Source organism: Pipistrellus kuhlii, unplaced genomic scaffold (assembly GCF_014108245.1).
Source record: "Pipistrellus kuhlii isolate mPipKuh1 unplaced genomic scaffold, mPipKuh1.p scaffold_m20_p_9, whole genome shotgun sequence".
In the NCBI taxonomy this organism is placed as follows: Eukaryota; Metazoa; Chordata; class Mammalia; order Chiroptera; family Vespertilionidae; genus Pipistrellus; species Pipistrellus kuhlii.
In genome coordinates, this window is record NW_023425595.1 from 61,615,476 (window position 1) to 61,638,346 (window position 22,871).

A 22,871-nucleotide genomic window follows, 5' to 3' on the forward strand; every position below is an offset into this window, starting at 1 on the left:
GCCATGCAGGAGGCAGCCAATTGATGATTCTTTTTCATTGATGTTTCTCTCTCTCTCTCTGAAAATCAATAAAAACATATTTAAAAATATAAAAATGTAGTAAACCTGTTTCATCATTTAAGACCATAATTCCTAGAATTGTTTGTTTAGTATTTTTTTCCACTGTGACACACACAAGAGATGAAATATGCCAGGGTCTTTCTCCAGCATCTAGAAGGATTCAGGAATCTGGAGAAGGTGCTACATGTAAATTAATAAAGAGACTAGAAATATAATATAAATTTGTAAACCATAGGGGAGCCAGAGGAGGCCTTAGCTTCAGTAGCCAAATTCTCTGAGTCTCTAGACCCCTGCTCTTTATTAACACAAATTGTCCTAAAATAAAACAGATATACATATCAAAGGTTAAAGTTTAGAATACAGTAGGAATTGTCAGTTTGGGGAAACTGCCTTTGGCTGTTCAGGTGTTTGGCCAGCAGGAGGCAATAACATGTAGATTAAAATGCCCTCAGCTGTCTGGCAGCAAGCAATCATTTAGGCATCTTTTTCAGGTTTGGGGAAATGCTTTTCAGCTACTTCAGTTAAGCAATAATATGTACCTTCAGCCCTGCTTAAGCCTCAAGGTTCTATCAACCTTTCGATGAAACTTCTTGCCCTTATATGCTGGAATTAGCCTCCAGCATATCACCCTTTTTTATTTTATAAATTTAACAAGAATATATGTCATTTATAGAGCTTGGGTCCTTAAAGATTTTTAAATTCAATGGAAAGTATAGAGTTCTATCATGTCCCTTGAAATTGCTGTCAGGTATCAAAGGAATCAGTCTGCAGTAAGTTTCTTTCTGGGCCAACAGTTCTTTGAGTCTTTTTTTTCAATGTCCAACAGTTTCTTATGTGTACGTGTCAGCAACGATGTTTCAGTTCTGGATGGTGGACAAATGGTGAGCAATTGCAGGTCAGACCTTCTTTGGCTTGGTCCTGGTGACACACAGCTGCTGGCTGCCAGCAAGGCAAGGAGTCTTTATCTTCTCCACCTCTGCACTGTTTCTCCTTTGTCTTGTCAGGGTGTTGCTTGGGGCCATTGCTATCTTTGGCTGGAGTAGTCTGATTAGTTTCTCTCTCAGATCTATTGTTGCAGGAATCCACATGGGCTTGGAGAAGTTTTCTGGAAATATATAAGCATATTCTCAAATAAAGGTTGATAAAGGAATCTTTTCTATAATCTAGAACTCAGGATCTTTTGATTTTTGTTCAAACAATTTTCCTTTGGCTTATTCTGACACCATGTGTGTTTTCATGGGTGTCTTACCATCAGCATTACAAGTGAAAAAAATAATTTTAAAGTAAAAACTTTCTTGATATAATTTACTTACAGGAAATTATTCTACTATCCCCTCTTTTTTATTTAAATAATATAAGTGGCTTATGGAAATCATGAAATGCAGTCTTAATAGCTTTTAATTCTTTGCACAGAAATATGACTGCTCTGGATTCATTGCATATTTTTCTGCTTGATTTAAAAACAACCATGTTTTTTTCTGCTGGAGGAAGTGCAACTAGCCCAGCCTCCTCTTCAATAAGGACCTTTATAATTAATACTAAGTATCCCTGTGCATGAAATTTGTGCACGGGTGCAAGGCCAGATGTCCTTCAGTCCAGACTGCACCCTCTTCAATCTGGGATCCTTCTGGCAATTCTGAACCTCTGGCTCCTAACCACTCACCTGCCTGCCTTATTGTCCCTAACTACTCTGCCTGCTGGCTTGCTTATCCCCAACTGCACCCCCCACCAGCCTTCTAACCCCCAACTGCCCTAATTGCTGGTTTGCTTGCCCCCAACTGCCCATTCCTGCCAGCGTCCTTACCACCAACTGCCCCCCTGCCAACCTGCTTGTCCCCAACTGCCCCCTCTGCCACCCTGATTGCGCCCAACTGCCCCCAACTGCCAGGCTTCTCCCCCACAACTGCTCCCCCTGCCTGCCTGATCAGCCCCCAACTGCCTCCCAGCCTGATCACCCCTACCCAACTCTGCCTTAGCCCAACCACCATGGCTTTGTCCAGAAGGAGGTCCCGAAGGTATCCCGGTCTAAAAAGCATAGATATTATTAGTATAGATATTATTTATCTATATTTCAACAATTTTGAGATTCTATAGCCAATTATAATCATTAAGGCATTTACTATGGTAAATTCTGTAAAACTTTTAAATTATGAATCAGGAAAGAAAAATCATGGTGAAAATTAGACTTTTCTTAGCACACTCGGGAGTGGGGGTCCATCTTATAGGATCACCACGTGTCTCCCTTCCCTCACCTCATGTTTGCTCTGGGAAAATTCAGTACATGATTCTGCCTCAATTCTTTTTCCCAATTAAATTAAAGGCATGCTTAACAGAAAAAGACAGATTTTGAATTATTTCCTATTTTGCTTTCCATATTAATAGCAAGCTTTTAGAGTTATTCTTGCCAACATTTGCCTGTCCCAATGTGTTCTTGGGTAATTTTTATTTTTATATTATTTTATTTTATTTTAAATCAATCTTTATTGTTCATATTATTACAAAGGTTCCTCATTTCTTCCCCCCTCCACCAGGTTTCCACCCCACCCTCTGCCCCCTCCCCATCCCCCATGTCCTCATCCATAGGTGCACAGTTTATGTTCAGTCTCTTCCTCCCTCCCTTTCCCAGACAGTAAATCCCTTTTCAGATAGTAAATCTGTTACTTAGCATTTTCTCATATCAATAATACCTCCACATGTTCTTGGGTAATTTTTAAAACAAAGCATTAAAGAATCTCTCGGGGAGAGGGCTGACAGCTTTAATCTCTCTAGCTGCCCAGCCTTTCCTCTCCAGGGGCAGAGGATCTGGCTACTGTTTAGAAATTATATACTTTCCATACCAAATATGAATCAGGATTTCAATTTGAACAAGAAGCCACATAATTAAATATGATAACAGCACTCTTTCTAGAGCCTGATTTTAAAAAATGCCTTTAGGTATTCCAATTTCTTTATAATTTTGCCTTAGAACTGAATTCTTCCCCATTATAATCTGACTTAAAAGACTTTTCTTGCCCACTCTGGTTTGTGACTTCCAGGGCTTTGTACCAGTTTTACACATAGTGAGTCTTACCACCATTACCAGTGCTGTTTTGTCTGCTCAGGTGAAATTTCTTCTCCAGGTGTCCTTGTCCCAGATGTCATTTAATGCCAGGGTGGTATCCATCATCTAAAAGGGTTCAGGAATCTAGAAGGGTTCAGGAATCTAGAGAAGGTGCTGCATGTAAACTAATAAAGAGACTAGAAATATAAATTTGTAATCCATGGGGGAGCCAGAGGAGGGCTTAGCTTTAGTAACCAAGTTCTCTGAGTCTCTGAACCCCTGCTCTTTATTAACACAAATTGTCCTAAAACAAAGCAGATATACACATCAAAAGTTAAGGTTTAGTATACAGTAGGCATCATCAGTTAGCAACCTATCACTGGCAGTATGCTGATGTGGTTGAAAGTGGCTGATCCAAGACAAAAAAGCATCCTTGTTAAAACTGTCAATCAGTATTCCCACCCCAGGCTCAGGTTCCGTGCCCAAGCCCCACGTTGGTCATGTCCTTGTAGGTTACAGGGAGCCTTGATGAGTACTTCCTGACTATGTCCATCACCTCTGAAAGCCAATTCAGCCATCCCTTTCGTCCAAAATTTCCCATCGTTCCCCTGTGAAAATACACACAAGTGGTGTGATCTAGACTGGATAAGCTCTAAGGTGTCTTCCAGTTCTAAAAGCAGGTGATTTCAATATGATTTTTTTCTATCTTATCAGTGAGAACGTTATGCTGCATCATTTCTGAACTTATGGTAACACTTACTGGACAGTGAATGCAAACTGCAGAGACAGGTGCCAAGTTAAGTCCTAGGAAACTGCAAGCTCAGAGATGTAAAAGCAACAAGGCCAATTCTTCTGGACAGCCTCTCCTTTTGTCTTTCAAAGACAGTTAATGGTTAGAAATTGCTAATTAGTCTTGTGTTATTTGTTAATCCTCAATTTGAACAGCAGAAAGAAATGAGTCATCAGGACAAGGGCATGAGGAGAAACCAGTTTTCAAAACAGAATAAGACCAGGTTAGACCTAGAAAATGTGAAGGTTTTGAAAACAAAGCTGTTCAATATATATTATCACAAAATTGATACTACTATTCTCTATGATGAGTTCCATATTTGAATCAGCAACATTTAGATCCATTCAGAAGAGCTCAAATTTTAGCTGTTCTGTTCTTTTCTCATATGACTTGTATTTGGTTCATGGCAGGGTCAAGCAGAATTCATAATTACTTGACTGTATTTGTGTAGTTAGGGGAGAGAATGGCCAGTGAGCATTTCATGCAATGCAATTTTGACGCTTTAATTTTTCTACCACTAGGTGGCGGTGTTACAATACCACAAAAATTACTACTAATGTTCATTAGTTTCTGGAAGTAACTTCCTGCAGGCAAGAAGAATATAAGGAGAAATAAGGCAGTATAAAGAAGTTGTTAAAGTCCTGGATTCTGGAATCAGAGTGTCTAGATCCTAAATCCTGTTTCAGCCACATACTAACTTGGCGATCATTAACAAACTACTGAATTATTTATGGCTCAGTTTCCTCAACTTCAAAACAACTACCCTAACACATTGTTGTGAGGATGAAATCACAAAATTGTGCAGGGCACACACTGGGGTTGCAGGTTCCATACCCCGTCAGGGCATGGCCGGGAGGCAACTGATCAATGTTTCTCTCTGTCTGTCTCTCATATCCATGTTCTCGCCACTCCTCTCTCTCCCTTTCTCTCTCTAATAAAAAGAAAATTAATAACTTTATTTTGAAAGAAAACAGGGGCTCCTGCTGGTTGAAAGATTGGATTGAATAACTTGGACCATCTCTCTTAAACTCAGTGCATGCATTTCAGCCATTTGCCTTGGACCCTATAGAAGCTGGGAAAGGACAGGAGCCAAAGAAGCTTGGTGGTAGTTGGTTTCTTTTTCTTTGCTAGGATCTAGACTCTCTAACAGCTAATTGTATTCAAGGCTAAGATCAGCGAGGTAGGATTAAGGCTGAGGAACTTCCCCAAGCCCCAGACCTCTTCACCATTTCACCCCTAGCCCTACCCCACAAGGCAGTGAGTAAGTCTTAAGTAACTTGAGCTGGAATAGGCAGCACTACAAGATTCATCCTTGACAGGTGACTGTGAGTCTCTTTCCCAGACTCAGAGAAGAAACTCGGCCCCACTGGGTGCCCTGGACGGCTGCCTGTGATTTGGGGATGGGGGGACCATGAAGCTGCATCTTGGATGCATGATAAAGAGAACAAAGGAGGGATGTTACCTTGAGAGTGGTCCTAAATGCCCCTCACCCAGGTCATTGCCACATCCCACAACCAGGGCAGACAATACCCTTAGGTCAGACTGGATTGTAAAAAGAATGATAGATGTGGGGACCCTTTGCTTGCTGATGTGAACAAACCAACCCCTAAAGTCATGTTTAGGCAACTGGGAAAATGAGAAGATGGACTGCGCACGAGATACATTGAAGCTTTCGTTGTCTTTATTAACAGGGATAATGGCCCCGTGGTTTTTGTCAGAGATAAAAGGCCTTCTTCACTGAAGAGGTCCACCGTGAAATGTCCTGATTCCTGGATGAAGTTTGTTTTGTTTTTCATATTTCACCATGGGTTTCTGCTGCTCGGCTGGCCAGCTGTGGGACCCATTGTTTTCTTCTTTTGAGTAGGTGAGTCTTGATACTGTTTTCTGCCATTTCCCCTCATACTTTGATTCTTCACTTTTAAAAGACCAGACATTTCAGAATCATTCTTATGTGGCTTTTGTTGCAGTGGCTGACTGTGCTTTACCACTGGTCCCCAGAACCTTCTGGAAATCCCTGCCCACTGTGCTGGAATTTGGCCTCCATTTTTCCACTGTGGGCTTTGCTGGTTTTCCATGAACTGGAGAAAATCCACTGTCAGTTTGAGGAATCACCAAATCTTCCAGAAAGCCAGCTCCTTTAAGGTCTGACGAAAGGAACAGCCATCAACAAGTTTGTTTTTCTCACATTTCAACATGTTTGTTTGGGTTTTGGGATAGTTTCATTTCTATGACTTGACAATGTCTCTGTGAAGATCCACAGAGGGTTCTGAATCTCTCTTCCAGGTTTCTGGACAAAATTTGCAACTTTTGGAATTCCCAGGATGATGTACACACAAGTGAGCTGGTCATTGATTTTAAGTTCCATGTACTCTTCCTTACAACATAACGTATGCTATCAAAACCAGTTTCTTAGAAGACCACTCTAGCAGTACCATCATGAGGAGCTTCTTTCTTTCCTTTTCCAGTTTGAAATGCCCAGACTGACTTGCTAGGTAGCCTTGAACCAGTAGCACATTTTCCAGTGTCTTTTCAAGTATAAGTGCATCATATGTGGATACTCCCATTTTCATTTCTTCTAGTCATGCAAAACTTTTTCCACAGCAAAAATAGACAACGACTTAAGACAACGTTAGCAAAACCCCTAGTCCCACACTGAGTGGATTCCAGTGTGTTCAGCCTATAGAAATCCAAGTAAAAACAAAGGGCAAGTTCAACCTAAAAGTACAAAGAAATAGCGTTGTGTGCTGGGAATGGGCAGAGCAAATGGGCTTCAGAGAGCTTGTTTGGAGGTCCTGGCAGGGGAGCACAGCAACTCTTACAGCCTTGAGAATCTCTTGACAGCTGGAAGGAAGAGAATAATCCTTAATGTCCAGAGTCACCATGTGGGGGACTCAGGGAGGCAGCAGGCTTCCAGGCCCCTCCAGCAGGGTATACTGTTAACTTTGCATAGTGATAGATGGTTCCTAGACTTACTGTGATGATCCCATTGTAAGGTTTATAAATGTCAGATCACTATGCTGTACAACTGAAGTTAAAATAATATTGAATGCCAACTACTTTAATAAAAATTCTTTAAAGTACAGATGAACTGATAAATAAGTGGATGGATGGATGGATGGAGGGATGGATGGAGGGATGGAGGGATGGATAAGTGGATGGGAGGGCAGGTTCACTGGAGGTGGAGGAGTCAGTGAGTCCTGGGATGGAAGGTTAGCCCAGAGTCCCCTAACCAAAACACTGACTTTCCTCCTTGCTCTCTCCAGCCAACCACTGTTGTGGGCCTGCTGCTTTTCGCTATCAGCCCAGCACCCCCGCCCCCATTTTCCCAGAAAGCCCGTGGAGCCGCCTCTGTGTATCGCAGTGTTCAGTGTCACCTGGACTGGGGCCTGTGACCACATCCTCAACACAGTCCTCACCAGCTTCCTGCCTGTGACCAGGTGGCCCTGCATGACCAACATCCAGAAAAACATACCATGCTCTTCTCTTCATGCCTATGAGCTTCTGATTTCTTTGGTGGATTTAGGCTTTTAATGAGTCTATTATAAGAAATAAAAATAATATTACATTTTAATGAAAAGTAATAAGAAGTCCCAGATCTTGTATTCATGAAATAAAGCAGAGATTCTAGAGTCTGAGAGATGTGGGGATGAGTTCCCACCCAGCCATGCTCAGCTGGGGGCGTTTAGTAGTGAGGTACCCCTCTGGCTCTCCATTTCCTGCAGAAATGAGATAACACGACCTCCTGGCCTGTTGTGAGGGTCAAGTGAGATGGTGTTATTTAGTGAAGAGCCAGGGAAGGTTCCCTGGAATACAGTAAGTGCTTAGCAAACGTCCTCTATTATGAACATTACTATGCTTGTTATGGTCAATGTGACCTGGAATAAGTTCCCAGGTGGGCATGGTGCCAGCTGCAGAGGTTGGAGTTCCAGTTGGGCTCCCTGAGCCTACACCCTTCCTTTCCCATGATGCCCTACAGCCAGCCCTGCCCCCTTGAAAGCCACCTGCACATTATGCCGCTCAGCGCCTCCAGGTTGGTGGGCATGAAGTACCAGCACTTGCGGCCGCCCCTCTGCACATACATCTCTGCACAGTGCAGGTTCACAGTGTCCACCTCCAGTAGCTCCACTGCCTACTGCAGGGGGTGGGAGAAAAGAACAATTACACCACAAGTCCTCACAGCGGATTCAGACTTTATAGATTCTCTCTCCTCCTCCTGGCCCTCTCCTGCCTCACTGAAAGAATACCCTCTACCTGGACCAGTCAATGTGTGATTGGTTTTTGTTGTCGTTTTCTAAGAAACCCTCTTTCACTGTGTATAATGAATATTTTTTAAAAAATTTTCTTTGCTAAAACAATCCTCTGAGGTGCATAGCCTTATAAGAGTAATAACTGTGGCTGGAAATGCATCCCATTTGTGATTGGCCTATGTGCATGAAAATGCATAGGGCAATCCAGAAATAAATAAGGAAGAAATGTGGTTGACTCTGCACATGGAGAACTAAGAAATTTAAATGGGAGAAGAATACCTTTCATCATCTAAAATTATGTACACATACTTTTTTTTAAGTTAAATATTAATTAACAGCATAAGGAACAGGCCAAGCAAAGCATTTTATTTCCAAGTGGCTCACTATTATGGACCAATTTTCAAAACTAGTTAGATGTACAGCTGACACATGAGCAATGTGGGGGAGCAGTGAAGAATCCAAGTATAACTTTGGTTCTCCCCAAAACTTAGCTATGAATAGCCTACTGTTGACTGGAAGCCTTACTGGTAATATAAAGAGATGATTAGATCATTTGTACTTTATACACCATATTCTTACAATAAAGTAAGCTAGAGGAATTAGTGAGAAAACCACAAAAGAATATACATACATTTATAATACTGTACATATTCATTGAAAAAAATTCATGTGTAAGTGGACCTGTAGTTCAAACCCATGTTGTTCAAGGATTAACTACACATCAAATACTAAGGAAAAGTCTCCAGATTACATAATAAAACATTTAGTCATGGTTCTTTATATCCTTAGGCCATTATCCATCAAGGACAGACAGTATAAGTCTATGTCAGTGAAATATATTTTACTTTGTGTCATTATATCACCAACTTCACTTACTGTTACTGTCAAATGCTTCTGATTTTTAATTTCTTTTAAAATATATTTTTATTGATTTTAGAGAGGAAAGGAGAGGGAGAAAGAAATAGAAACATTGCTGATGAGAGAGAATCATTGATCAGCTGCCCATACTGGGTATTGAGCTCGAACCTAGACATGTGCCCAAACCTGGAATTGAACCTTGACTTTCTGATTCATAGGTCAATGCCAAACCACTGAGCCACGCTGGCCAGTCTTTAATTTCTTTTTTTATTGAATTATTTTACAGTATGTAAAAAATTACCTAACTCCAAAGTCAAAACTAGCAAACAAAGTACATTCAGGGAAAGGAAGCCTCTTTCCCTGCCCACACCTCTGTAAGTAACCATTTAATTAGCTTCTGCTTTATCCTTCATTGTTCTTGACACAGAGACAAATACATGTACATATAAAAATTTCTCCTTTTATACAAAAAGTGACATGATATGCATACTTTTTACACTTTGCTTTAAAAAAAATACTTATAAGACTCAATTAGCCTCCCTTTTAACTGGATGAAATAAAAAGTGGTTGAACAATACATATTTATGTAGGAATAAGATTGGCTAACCGTGCAATGTATCTTCTGCATTCCATCTACATACTTTTGTACATGTAAGATATAATGAAGGGTCTTGAAGGATACACGGCAAACTGATGATGGCAGTGCTATTTCTAGGGAGGCAAGTGGGGATTAAGGACAGTCAAAGCCAAGCTTAACATTCTCTATAATATTTTTCTTTAAATATATTTTATTGATTTTTTACAGAGAGGAAGGGAGAGAGATAGAGAGCTAGAAACGTCGATGAGAGAGAAACATCGACCAGCTGCCTCTTGCACACCCCCCCACCGGGGATGTGCCCGCAACCAACGTACATGCCCCTGACCGGAATCGAACCCGGGACCCTTCAGTCCGCAGACCGACCCTCTACCACTGAGCCAAACCGGTTTCGGCATTCTCTGTAATATTTTAATATTTTCTTACAGGGAAAGTTGATTCATATGATACTTGTATAACTAACATATCAATTTCTAGGCTGTTATAAAAGCTAAACCATAAGTGACCTGTAGCTGAGGGACATCCAAGTTCACTGTTACTCCAGGTGGCAGGGAGGGACGAGGACCTGGGGCAGCTCACCTGTGTGCTGCTGCTGCTGCAGTGGCTCTGCAGGAGGATGTCCTGGAGGCCAGAGGGCAGCTCTGGGAGGACTGAAAGACCCAGAGGCAGGAGGGAGCCTGTGAGGCTGCATCATCCAGCTCAGGCCCTGCACTGAGCTCAGGTGGACTGTTGGGCTGGGAGTCAGGAAGCCGAGGTTTATCTCTGTTCCTGAAACCAGCAACTCCCTCCCAAGGCCTCTGTTCCTCTCTGTAAAGTGAAAGGGGCAGGCGTCTCACTTTCTGCCTCCTGGAGCCTCTTCAGAGGCCATCCCTGCTTCTGGGCCTCCAATTCCCATCCCTATAGCCAGAAACCCCCATCTTTAACTGCTCTGTACTTGAGACTCGGGCTGACATCTTAGTTAGACTCAGGGTAAGAGACTGTATGAATGGCCTGATGGTTTACTCCCTTCTCTGCATATGTGCCTTTTGCCCTATAACTTCCAGTTCCTGCCTACTCTGTTGCTAGGCTTAGTCATGTAACCTGCCTTGGCCAATGGGATATCAGCCAAGTCCTCAGGACAGAGACTTTAAAAGAGCCTGTGTATGTCTCTCTTATGATCTGAGTGCACTATGATAACACAGGCAGGTTAGCCTGCTGGAGGATGAGACATGGAGCAGAGCCAAGTCACCCCAGGCATGTGAGAGAGCCCCACGAAGGTCCGCAGATGTTTTAGCTGACCTTCAGAGCAGCACGGCCCTCTGACCCAGACACTCAGGAGTAGAAGGAAAAGTATGATGTTGGAAGGCATTGACCTTTGGTTTTTTAAGCAGTATTGGTGTTGCAATTGATGGCTGACACATCATTAGTAAAGAGAACTAACTCCTGCTTTGGCCCCAGAAACTGAATATTCTCTGAGAATAGAGATGTCTGAGTGGGTCACTGACCAAGACACTCCTGATAGCATCTGCCATATGACAGGCACTTCATCAGCATTTGTTGAATAAATGAAAGTCTAGCACTGTGATAGGTACCTCATACATACTCTCTTGTTTAAGCTGCACACAAATCTCTCCTCTAAACAATTATTCCCATTTGATAGATGAGGAAACTGAGGCCCACCAGTGTGAGTGCTTGCCTGAAGCCACAGAGCTAGAAAATGTTGGTGCTGGAGCTCAAATGCAGGTCTGCCAGATTCTCGAGTCATTTTCCACCCAAAACCTAGGGGTGAGATGCTGTCCAATGCCCCAGACACCTAGTCCTCACCATTCCTACCACAGCCTGATGGAGGGAATCCCAATCCCTGAGATAATCTTCTCATCCCCTGGTGGCTGATGGTGGACTCCCAGTGCATAAGGCATTGCAGGTGACCATCCAGAATGGCCCCTGAGGAGCAGTGAGCTAGGGCAGCTACGTGGAACTGCATTAGGCCACAGTCTGTGTGTAGCAGGAATGAATCTGCTCATGGACCTGGGAGGGAAGATGCAAAGACACCCAAAATGCTGGGATCCATGGGAAGAATCAGTCATATAGAAAAGAGTTTGATTTGGGATTTTCCATCCATTAGCCCCCCCACACGATGGATTGGCCATAAATCAACAGCTATCTATACTTTATTTGGAATTCAGCTAAGTTTGATTTTAAACCTCGTTCCCCTTTGCAATAGTACTGAATAAAATCAGTTTATAGAGCCAAAAGATAAAGATAAAAATGAAAAAATATGTTTTATTCCAAACACCTGCATTCTTCATTTTTTGAAATGTTCAGTAAGTAGTAATTCCCCCATGTACATTAAAGAAACAATTATTTTATTTGGGGATATATATATATATATATATATATATATATATATATATATATAACCTTTGCTTGTCCAGATTTGGGAACCAGTTTGTTTTTCTCACAAAGTCTCCTGATGATCCCAGATCAATACACAGAGTCAGAGCCATCCCCCAATGGGCAGGAACCAACTGACCTAGATGCTCACCAGCGTGGCCTCCCCAAGGGCTGGCTGTAAAGGTGGCCAGCTGCCCGAATCACTAGGTTCATCCATTTCCTTCAGATGCGTGCTCTTCCCAGCAGTTAAATATTATAAGTGTTTCTCAAAGTGAATCCCATCTTCCACAAGTCATGGCAGGTACTTTTCCAACAATGGTTTCTGTGGGCAAATAATTTGAGGGATAATTTATTTTCCTCAAACATGCCCTCAATTTCCTGAGAGTGACAAGCATATTACATAGTCAAGGCTTTAAGAAAAACTGCAGGTTACAGAAAGCTGTTTAATTGTATTTCCCAAACTATTTGACTATGAAACTTTTTTTAAACCTAAGCATTTTCCTTCCAGGGAATGTGTATTCCAATAAGAAAACCCCAGAAATCTTTTTACTTGAATCAGTTTGAAGACAGTTTCTGACATTTTCCAAAAGAGTTCTGACTTCTGAAGTCACCCAGCTGCAACCAAACTGAGCCAAGCTGGGATTCAGGGTTCGGCTGATTGCAAAGTCCAGGTGATGCCTCAGAGATACTCCTCTCACGAGAATCTTCTCGGCTTTTTGCTGAAAGAAGAAGAGGAATAAAGCATTGTTGGAATAATCAAGAACTGCTGAAGGAAGTGTTCTTGAAAAGCAGAGAATAGAGCAATATATGCATATTTATCTGCAGGACATACAGGAAAATCCATGGAGACTGAGGAGGAGGCATGGCTGACATCCTCGAGGTATACATGGAGGCATTAAACTCTAAAGTCACCCTCTTTGTACTCTCCGGTTGGTGAGGCTCAGGCTTACTCCAATTACATCAGTGACTGCTCCCTCATAACATATTTATTGTAGCTATCTGCATGGTGGTGAGCTCCCTGTCACTTGAGGTATGTAAGCAGATAGCATGAGCAGGATAGTAGGTTTGAACATCATTCTTTAGACGTCCCTGGACCACCAGCCCACGAATTTCTCCACTATTTTGCAGAATGGGCCCCACACAAACTTACCATTCAGGTCCTCTGGGAAGTAGTCCAGGAAACAGTAGGTTTTCCTACTTTAATGATACCCATTAAAATGTGGGACTCTCCAGTAGTATCAGAGCTTCTCAGCCTTAAAAGCATACACATGGTCTTGGGATCTTGTTAAATGCAGACTCTGCTTCAGTAGGTCTGGGATGAGGGACTGATAATCACCTCAGGTTCTAATGTTTCTGGTCAACAGGGCTTAGAAGACTTCAAAAATTTCAATCCAGCCCCCACATTTGATGATGCTTTGGCTGAAGATTGGACCATCCATTGGAACAGAAGCCTAACAAGGAAAATAGGATTATATTCTGACAGGCAGGCCAGGTCAGCAGAAAACAAGACCATTCTCATGAATGGCCTGAGTACACTTAAAGAGACCAAAGCCCTATGTGCAAGGAAAGAGTTTTAATATTACAAAACTAGGGGCCCAGTGCACAAATTTGTGCACCTTGAAAGGAACTGTGAGCCGTGAGACTGCAGTGGGCACAGAGGCTGGTCTCAGCCTATCCTCTGCACTCAACCATGACCCCTGGACATCTGTCTGCCTGCAGCTCTACTTCTGCAGCTGTCAGCTGCTGTTCCCAGGTGCTGACAAGGCCAGCCCCATTCACAACTGCTAACAGTAAAGAGCAATTGGGACCAGCAGAAAGGTGTGAGCAGTGGCTTCTGTCCCTATCAATTCTTAGGAGCAGGGGGAGGAGGAGAAGCCCTGAGAGGCTATCAGGGCAGCAGCCATCACTTGCACTGCCCAGTGGTGCTGAGTGATCAGGATGGACGCATAGTGCTGGCAGTGGGTTTGGGTGGTTCAGGAGCAAGGGGAGGTGGAGAAGTCCCGAGAAGTGACCAGAGCCGCTGTTTGCAACTGCTGGCAGCACAGAGGGATCGGGACCAAGGCTGGGCAACACCAATGTGTCTGAGCAGTGGCTCTGGCACCAGAAATGGGTGCGAGTGGGGGCAGTGCCAGCAGCAGGACTGTGGTGCATGGGTACCTCATGCATACGCTCTTGTTTAAGCTGCACACAAACCTCTCCTCTAAACAATTATCCCCATTTGATAGAGGAGGAAATTGAGGCCCAGAAGTATGAGTGCTTGCCTGCAGCCAAAGAGCTAGAAAATGGTGGCACTGGAGTTCAAATTCAGGCCTGTCAGATTCCCAAGTCATTTTCCACCCAAAACCTAGGGGTGAGATGCTGTCCAATGCCCCAGACACCTAGTCCTCACCATTCCTACCACACACTGATGGAGGGAATCCCAATCCCTGAGATAATCTTCTCATCCCCTGGTGGCTGATGGTGGACTCCCAGTGCATAAGGCATTGCAGGTGACCATCCAGGCTGGCCCCTGAGGAGCAGTGAGCTAGGGCAGCTACGTGGAACTGCATTAGGCCACAGTCTGTGTATAGCAGGAATGAATCTGCTCATGGACCTGGGAGGGAAGATGCAAAGACAGCCACAATGCTGGGATCCATGGGAAGAATCAATCAGATAGAAAAGAGTTTGATTTGGGACTTTTCACCCATTGGCCTCCTCACTCTGTGCATTGGCCATAAATCAACAACTATCTCTACTGAATTTGGAATTCAGCTAAGTTTGTTTTTAAACATCCTTCCCCTTTGCAATAGTACTGAATAAAATCAGTCTATAGAGCCAAAAGATAAAGATAAAAATGAAAAAATATGTTTTATTCTATACACCTGCAGTCTTAATTTTTTTTAATGTTGCAGTAAGTAGTAATTCTCCTGTGTAAATTAGAGAAACAACTATTTTATTTTGGCCAAAAAATGAAAATAAAAAAATGAAGCCTCTCTGCTTGTCCAGATTTGGGAACCAGTTTGTTTTTCTCACCAAGTCACCTGATGATCCCAGATCAATACACAGAATCAGAGCCATCCCCCAATGTGCAGGAGCCAACTGACCTAGATGCTCACCAGCGTGGCCTCCCCAATGCCTGGATATAAAGGTGGCCAGCTGCCCGAATCATTAGGTTCATCCATTTCCTTCAGATGCGTGCTCTTCCCAGCAGTTAAATAAGTTTTCTCAAAGTGAATCCTACCTTCAACAAGTCATGGCAGGTACTTTTCCAACAATGGTTTCTGTGGGCAAATAATTTGAGGGGATGATTTATTTTCCTCAAACATGCCCTCAATTTCCTGAGACAAGCATATTACATAGTCAAGGCTTTAAGAAAAACTGCAGGTTACAGAAAGCTGTTTAATTGTGTTTCCCAAATGATTTGACTATAAAACTTTTTTTAAACCTAAACATTTTCCTTCCGGGGAATGTGTATTCCAATAAGAAAGCCCCAGAAATCTTTTTACTTGAATCAGTTTGAAGTCAGTTTCTGACATTTTCCAAAAGAGTTCGGACTTCTGAAGACACCCAGCTGCAACCAAACTGAGCCAAGCTGGGATTCAGGGTCCGGCTGATTGCAAAGTCCAGGTGATGCCTCAGAGATACTCCTCTCACGAGAATCTTCTCGGCTTTTTGCTGAAAGAAGAAGAGGAATAAAGCATTGTTGGAATAATCAAGAACTGCTGAAGGAAGTGTTCTTGAAAAGCAGAGAATAGAGCAATGTCTGCATATTTATCTGCAGGACATACAGGAAAATCCATGGAGACTGAGGAGGAGGCATGGCTGACATCCTCCAGGTATACATGGAGGCATTAAACTCTAAAGTTACCCTCTTTGTACCCTCCAGTTGGTGCAGCTCAGGCTTACTATAATTACATCAGCGACAGCTCCCTCATAACCTATTTAGCTATCTGCATGGTGGTGAGCTCCCTGTCACTTGAGGTACCGTATGTAAGCAGATAGCATGAGCAGGGTAGTAAGTTTGAACATCATTTTTCAGTCGTCCCTGGACCACCAGCCCATGAATTTCTCCACTATTTTGCAGAATGGGCCCCACACAAACTTACCATTCAGGTCCTCTGGGAAGTAGTCCAGGAAACAGTAGGTTTTCCTACTTTAATGATGCCCATTAAAATGTGGGACTCTCCAGTAGTATCAGTGCTTCTCAGCCTTAAAAACGTACACATGGTCTTGGGATCTTGTTAAATGCAGACTCTGCTTCAGTGGGTCTGGGATGAGGGACTGATAATCACCTCAGGTTCTAATGTTTCTGGTCAACAAGGCTTAGAATACTTCAAAAATTTCAATCCAGCCCCTACATTTGATGATGCTTTGGCAGAAGATTGGACCACCCATTGGAACAGAAGCCTAACAAGGAAAATGGGATTATATTCTGACAGGCAGGCCAGGTCAGCAGAAAACAAGACCATTCTCATGAATGGCCTGAGTACACTTAAAGAGACCAAAGCCCTATGTGCAAGAAAAGAGTTTTAATATTACAAAACTAGGGGCCCAGTGCACAAATTTGTGCACCTTGAAAGGAACTGTGAGCAGTGAACTGTAGTGGGCACAGAGGCTGGTCTCACCCCATCCTCTGCACTCCTACCCTGACCCCTGGATATCTATCTGTATGCCTGCAGCTCTACTTCTGCAGCTGCCAGCTACTGTTCCCAGGAGCTGACAAGGCCGGCCCCATTCACACCTACTGACAGCACAGAGCATTTGGGGCCAGCACCAAGGTGTGACCAGTGGCTGCTGTCCACATCACTGCTCAGGAGCAGGGGGAGATGGAGAAGCCCTGAGGGGCTCTCAGGGCAGCAGTCATCACTTGCACTGGCCAGTGGTGCTGAGTGATCTGGATGGGTGCCTGGTGATGGCAGTGGGTATGAGTGGTGTCTGCTGCGCCAATCGCTCTTCAGGAGCAGGGGGAGGTGGAGAAGTCCTGAGGGTGACCAGAGCTGGCAGCCACTGCTTGTAACTGCTGACAGCACCGAGGAACCAGGGCCAAGGCTGGGCAACAGCAATGGGTCGGAGCAGCAGCTCTGACACCGGAAATGGGTGCGAGTGGGGGCAGTGCCAGCAGCAGGCTGTGGTGCATGAGATCAATAAAATTTTCAATAACTACCAGAGACTCACTCTGATAACAGCAACTTATGCCCCACCTTGGTCTGGCGCCCCTGCTCACCTGCTCAACCATCCCACCATGGACGATGCCCACCATGTTCTGTGCTCTGCCACCTGCAGCCGATGCTCACCAAGGAAACATCAATGTTCCACATGAAACCCATGGTGGTCAGTGCACATCATAGCGACCAATTCTTCAGTAGTTCCATCATTCCATCTATTTGGATAGTAGGGTTTTATACATATAGATAAAGGTACCATATGCTAGACATATTTAAAGCATCATTTGATTTTTTGTTACAGTAACTATAAAAAATAAGCATTAGTGTCCCATGTGGTTGTGGAGCAAACAGAGGCATGTGTGCTTATCATAAAATAACATTTCTGCTATCTTCCTTAGCGGAGCTTGTGGGGGCTGTACTTCTTGGCCCCTTGTGTTTGGGGCAACGAATTGTGAGTGGAAATGACAGGTGGAACATTTAGTTGTTGATGTGAGTACCTCCAGGCTACCTTTTCCTCTATCACTGTGCTTGGGAATATTCAAGATGGTGGTGATTCCATCTGTGGTGCCCTTTAATGTGGAGAAAGCAGAGTACCTGGTAATCCATCATAAACACACAACATGCATGACACATAATCCTCTATTGTATAAGCTACTGAGATTTTAGGACTGTTTGTTACAGTGACCTGACTGATACATATAAGGAAGCTGCGACAACTAGGACTGTCACAGAGGTAATATTGAATCTAGACTCAGTTAATTCCAGAGCTCTGAGGTCAGTGCAAGGCAAGGAAGAGGTATCCCCAAATCTGTGGTAAATCTTCCATCCCCTCTATGCACAGTTCAAGCCCCTCATACCTCTCATATTTGAAGCCATTGGTTGAGCCTCTCTGTGGACAAGATGAGCAAGTGATTTTGCTGGGAATGAGGTGCCATAGGGATGGCAGCTTGATCACAAAGACATCCATCAGGTCCTAGGGCACTGTGCTGGTAGAAGAGGCAGAGGAAGATCCTATGTGGCTCACAGAAACCACACTCCACAGCAAGCCCCTCCCTACCAGGTCCACACAGAGACAGGAAATGCCCCTATAGGAAACAGCAGTCCCAATCACGGTCTGACTCCAGTCCTTAAGCCCACCTGATCCAATACAAGCCACCACCAATATATGGAGTGCCTAGTAAATAGGCAGAGCTGATGACCATGGAGAGGGAAAAGAACTAAGAGGGAAAGATCAGAGTGGAGAGACAGGCCCAACCCCAAACCAAAGAGCCAAGCCTCACTGTGTTGCCACTGTGCTGTCCTCAAAGGAGGCTGACATGAAGGAAAGGGAGCTTACTGGGAGTTTATTGTGGAGGCGCATGCTCTCAAGTCCCCAGAGATCAATTCTCTGGGTGAGAGAGTCCCTGGTGGTAAGACAGAGGAAGCCTGACTCATCTGCTGAGGCAGGATACACAAGGCCAAGGAGTCAATGGAGTTCCCCAGTGATAATGGCACTTGCACTGTCCATGGTCCTGAGCCACCAACAGGGTCTCAAACTGGTTGGCCACATTCTGGAATCATGAGGGAGACTTAGTTGAAAGCCAGAAGCTTGTGTCCCACCCCCAACCTAATGAATTCAAACCTCCTTGTGATACATCCCTGTACTCTACATTTAAAAACAAGTTTGTTGCAGCAGCAACCTTTGAAAACCAAGAATGTATGACTTACCTAACTCCTGGACACTGGTGACTCCTGACCAACTGCTCCTGGGGCTCAGCACTTACAGTTTCCCTTAAGTTGTCTTTCTCAGCTCCATGGAAAGCACAGCCTCTGCAGTGCTGCAGGACACACCCAATAACAGGTGCATCACAATTTCCGTAGCTAACTCCCAGCTTCTTCGCAGTTCCAGACGGGTGCAAATCTTTATTTTCCCTAGAAGAAGGCTAGGTAAATATTTTCTGTAAAGCATTAGACAGGAAATGCTTTTGGGTCTGTGAGCTATTTGGCTTTGTGAACTATTGTAACCACTCCACTCTGCTGTCATAGTCCAAACATAGCCATAAACAACATGTAAACTGAAGAGCATGTGTGTGTTCCAGTATAAGTTTTTGGGAACTGAAAGGGGAGTGTCATATCATTTTCACCTATCACAAAGTATTCTCTTTTTATTTTTTATCAGTTACTTACAAATTTAAAAACCATTCTCAGCTCATGGGCCCTAGAGAATGATGCCGGAGTTGGCCTGCAGAGAATAGTTTGACAAGCCTTGTTCTAGGATGTAAGAGGGGTATATATTTGCTCCTCATGCTATGTCTCTTCAATGATGATTGATAATACCTAGCCTCACCATGGGCTCCAAGGAGAGGTAGAGTTATGTACTCAGCCCCACCTGCCATCAGAGCTCAGTAGCTGACAAGGTCTGCCCCACACAATGACAGACTAGGAAGCTGCCTTTAGAATGAGATTTTGGAGGTCACCAAAGTGTTAAACTCCTCCTACTACTTAAGCAGACTGACCAAGAAGTTGGCCAAGAAAGGCCAGCCAACTCCTGTAAACGCTCTAGAAAAATGGCTGCAGAGCTTAGCCAATCTTAGGGAAGGGTTAATCAGTAGCACCAACTTGTGGCAAGCATGCCTTTGCCCCCAGCCCCTTCCACTCTGCAGACATCACCAGAGGATCCCTTCTCTACTGAACCCACAATTCTGTAAGCTAAATTCTGCAGGGTGGAGGCTGAACAGCATAGAGGCATTTATTTCTACCGCCAAGTCCACTGAAACCAAGACTCAAATGACAACAAAGCAGAGATAACTGCACTCAGCCCCAGGGGTGAGAGTGTCCAGACATTACTGAGGGCTGCTGTGTTAAGCCTGCTGCTGGGAGCATGGGGTCCCATCTGGTTTGCACACACTCACTGTCCCTGGTGACCACCAGACACACTCACTACCCCCAAGAACCACCCTCCAGGCAGGGTTAATGGAGACCTGGAATGTGTTTCCCCAGAGATCAGGAACTAATTGAGACAGAAAACAGAAACACTATGAAATGGATGCTCTGAGGTGGGCAGAACACTGACCCAAACAGAATAACCAATTCCTTGGATCTTGAACTTTCCCCACCTTCTCCACACAGCTCCCAAGTATTCTGTGGAGTTAGAGGAAGAAAGAATGCTGATATGTATTAAGGGCCACTCTAGGCAGAGGAGTGAGTGCCTTATGACCCTGCATTTTACACATTGTGCAGAAGAGAAAACTGAGGCACAGAGTGATGACACAACTTAGAGAAACCTTGCACTAAGCCAGGGCTGTCCAATCAGAATACAATGAACCATGGCCATGATTTAGAAATGCCCAACAGCCACGCTAAAATGGTAAAAAGAAACAGGTGAAACCAAACTCAACAATATATCTCTCGAAACCAATCAACCCCTAATGTTATCATTTTAACATGTAATCAGTTAAAATTATTGGTGACAAGTTTTTCTTTTTGGTACTAAGTCTTCAATATGCAGCATGTATTGGGCACTTCCAGCGCATCTCACTTTGGACCAGTCGCATTTCAAATGCTCGGTACCCACACATGGTTGCACCTGCCACACCAGACACAGGGCAGTCCCAGACACAGGGCAGTCCCATACACAGGGCAGTCTGAAAATGCCCTTCTCTGTGAATCTTCTGATGCTGTAGAACTTGCCTTTGCCTCCTCTGTGCACAAGGGGCAGGCAAAGAATGAGGTGAGGAAACAGGGGTAAGAAGACACTGAAAGGGAGCTTAGAACCCTCTGAGGCCACATCTTCCCTCCCACAGGCCCCTGCAAACTTCTTCTGTAAATAGCCAGAGAGTAAATAGTTTTGGCTTTGTGGGCCATCCAGTTGCTGTCACAACTAGTCCTCTCTGCTTGAGGCCTGAAAGCAGCCAGAGACAAGATGTTAATGGCTGGATGTGGCCATGTTTCAATAAAATCTTATTGACAAAACCAGGCAGTGGGGCAAATTTGGCTAACACGAGTTTGCTGATTTCTGATTTAGGCTCTTCTCCTAAAACAATTTCATACCTCTCACAGGTGAAAAGCTTAAGCAAAAGATGGTTTATTCTTAACCCTGTGTGGCTCCAGCCCCTGAGAAAAATGAACCAAGGATGGGGTTTCTCATTTCCATGTAGGTGAATGTGACCTTCAGGATGAAGTAAGAAAAATCAGCACACCCTCCCTCACCAGATAATCTGCGTGGTGTGGAGGTAAGAAGCACATTTTCTGAAGCCAGACTACTATCAGCTGTGCCACCCTGGACCAGTTTCTTAACCTTCCTGGGCCTCAGTTTGCTGCTCTGAAGAGTGTGGATGGGGATGGCAGTGGCATCTGTCTGGGAAAGCTGTGGTGAGGGTTAAATGAATTTAGGACATGGAGAGCATAGAAGTGGGCATGACACGCAGTGGCACTCAATACATGATACCTACTATTGCACATTGAGCACTTGTCACAGGTCACATAAGATGGTTGGTGTATCTTAACATGGAGTCCTCAGAGCATGATCCTGGCTGGGTGCTGCTAAGCCCATTCTACCGACGAGCATGTGAGCCTGGAGGGTCAGGTCACTTGGCCCCATGGCAGCAACAGAGCCGAATCCAATGATGTGAGCTTTCCTCTGAACTAGCGGATCTCAGCCTGGTTCAGTTCTGCCTCCAGAGGACGTTTGGCGACATCTAGAGACACCGCTGGTTGCCCCAATTTGGCGGATTTGCTGCCTGGCATCCAGTAAGTAGAGACAAGGGATGCTGCTCAATATCTTAAAATGGGCAGGACAGCCCCTGTCACAATGAGCTGTTTCATCTGAGAAGCCCTGTAATAAACAATCAGGCTTAGCTGGGGTTTCCTCAAATCAGACAAGCTTTCCAGTGCATGGAGTTTATCTGGGAGGTGTTCCCAAGGAGCACGGGCAGGGGAGAGCTGAAGTGAGATAGGAAGGGGAGGCAGAGAGGAAAGGGTTAGTTATCACTCCTGTGACCACTATGGGCACCGGAGGGCTGCATCTCCTGGGAGACAAGCCGATGACACGTTTCAGATTTCCCAACTGAGGGTGACAGAGCTGGGTGCTTGTACCCTACCTCCTGCCAGTCACTGGTAATGGCTGCTCCAGGGAGCACTGATTCCCTGACACTGCTTTTGTGCCCCACCCCTGGGCAGAGAGAATCTTGAGGCCAGATAAATCCCTCAGGCAAGAGACCCTGAATCTGGGAGCTGGGACTAGGGTGCTGTGCACAAAGGATGGAATGTAGGCATAGCCAGGGAGTGTTCCACTGGTACATGCCAGACCCCAAGAGACTCACATTAACATCCCACAAATAAGGGATGTTCGCACACAGCCTGGCTTCCAGCGAGAGCCTACAAGTAATGTGTTGGAGGATGAGCTCCTGTGGAGAGAGCTGTCTGGGAAGGGGGCACAGGGCATCTGGTCCTCACTAATGAATAAGCTCTCCGGTGGTGCTGTATGCCATGGACAGGCTGGGTGGCCTCAGACCCTGATCCAGGGCAGGAATGGAAATGGTCATGATCACGTCAGGACACTCTGAGACTCTTAATGCCACAGGAACATGAGACTTGTCTCCCAACTGGCCATGAAGGACTATATGGGTGAAAACACACTAACCCCAGCCATGTAAGACCCTACCACAGAGCCTTCTCCACACAGTGGTCCAATGCGGCAATGGATGAGAGATGTAGGCTCAGAGCAATTATCCCTCTGATGTATCAATGTAGCCATAGAGAGTGAAATAAAATGAGGTTAAAAGGA

The 22,871-nt window shown here is 44.4% G+C and overlaps 1 pseudogene; it reads right to left on the bottom strand.

Moving 5' to 3' along the window:
* Window positions 1-5,585: 5,585 nt before the first annotated feature.
* Window positions 5,586-7,971, bottom strand: LOC123651928 (annotated as a pseudogene).
* Window positions 7,972-22,871: the final 14,900 nt, after the last annotated feature.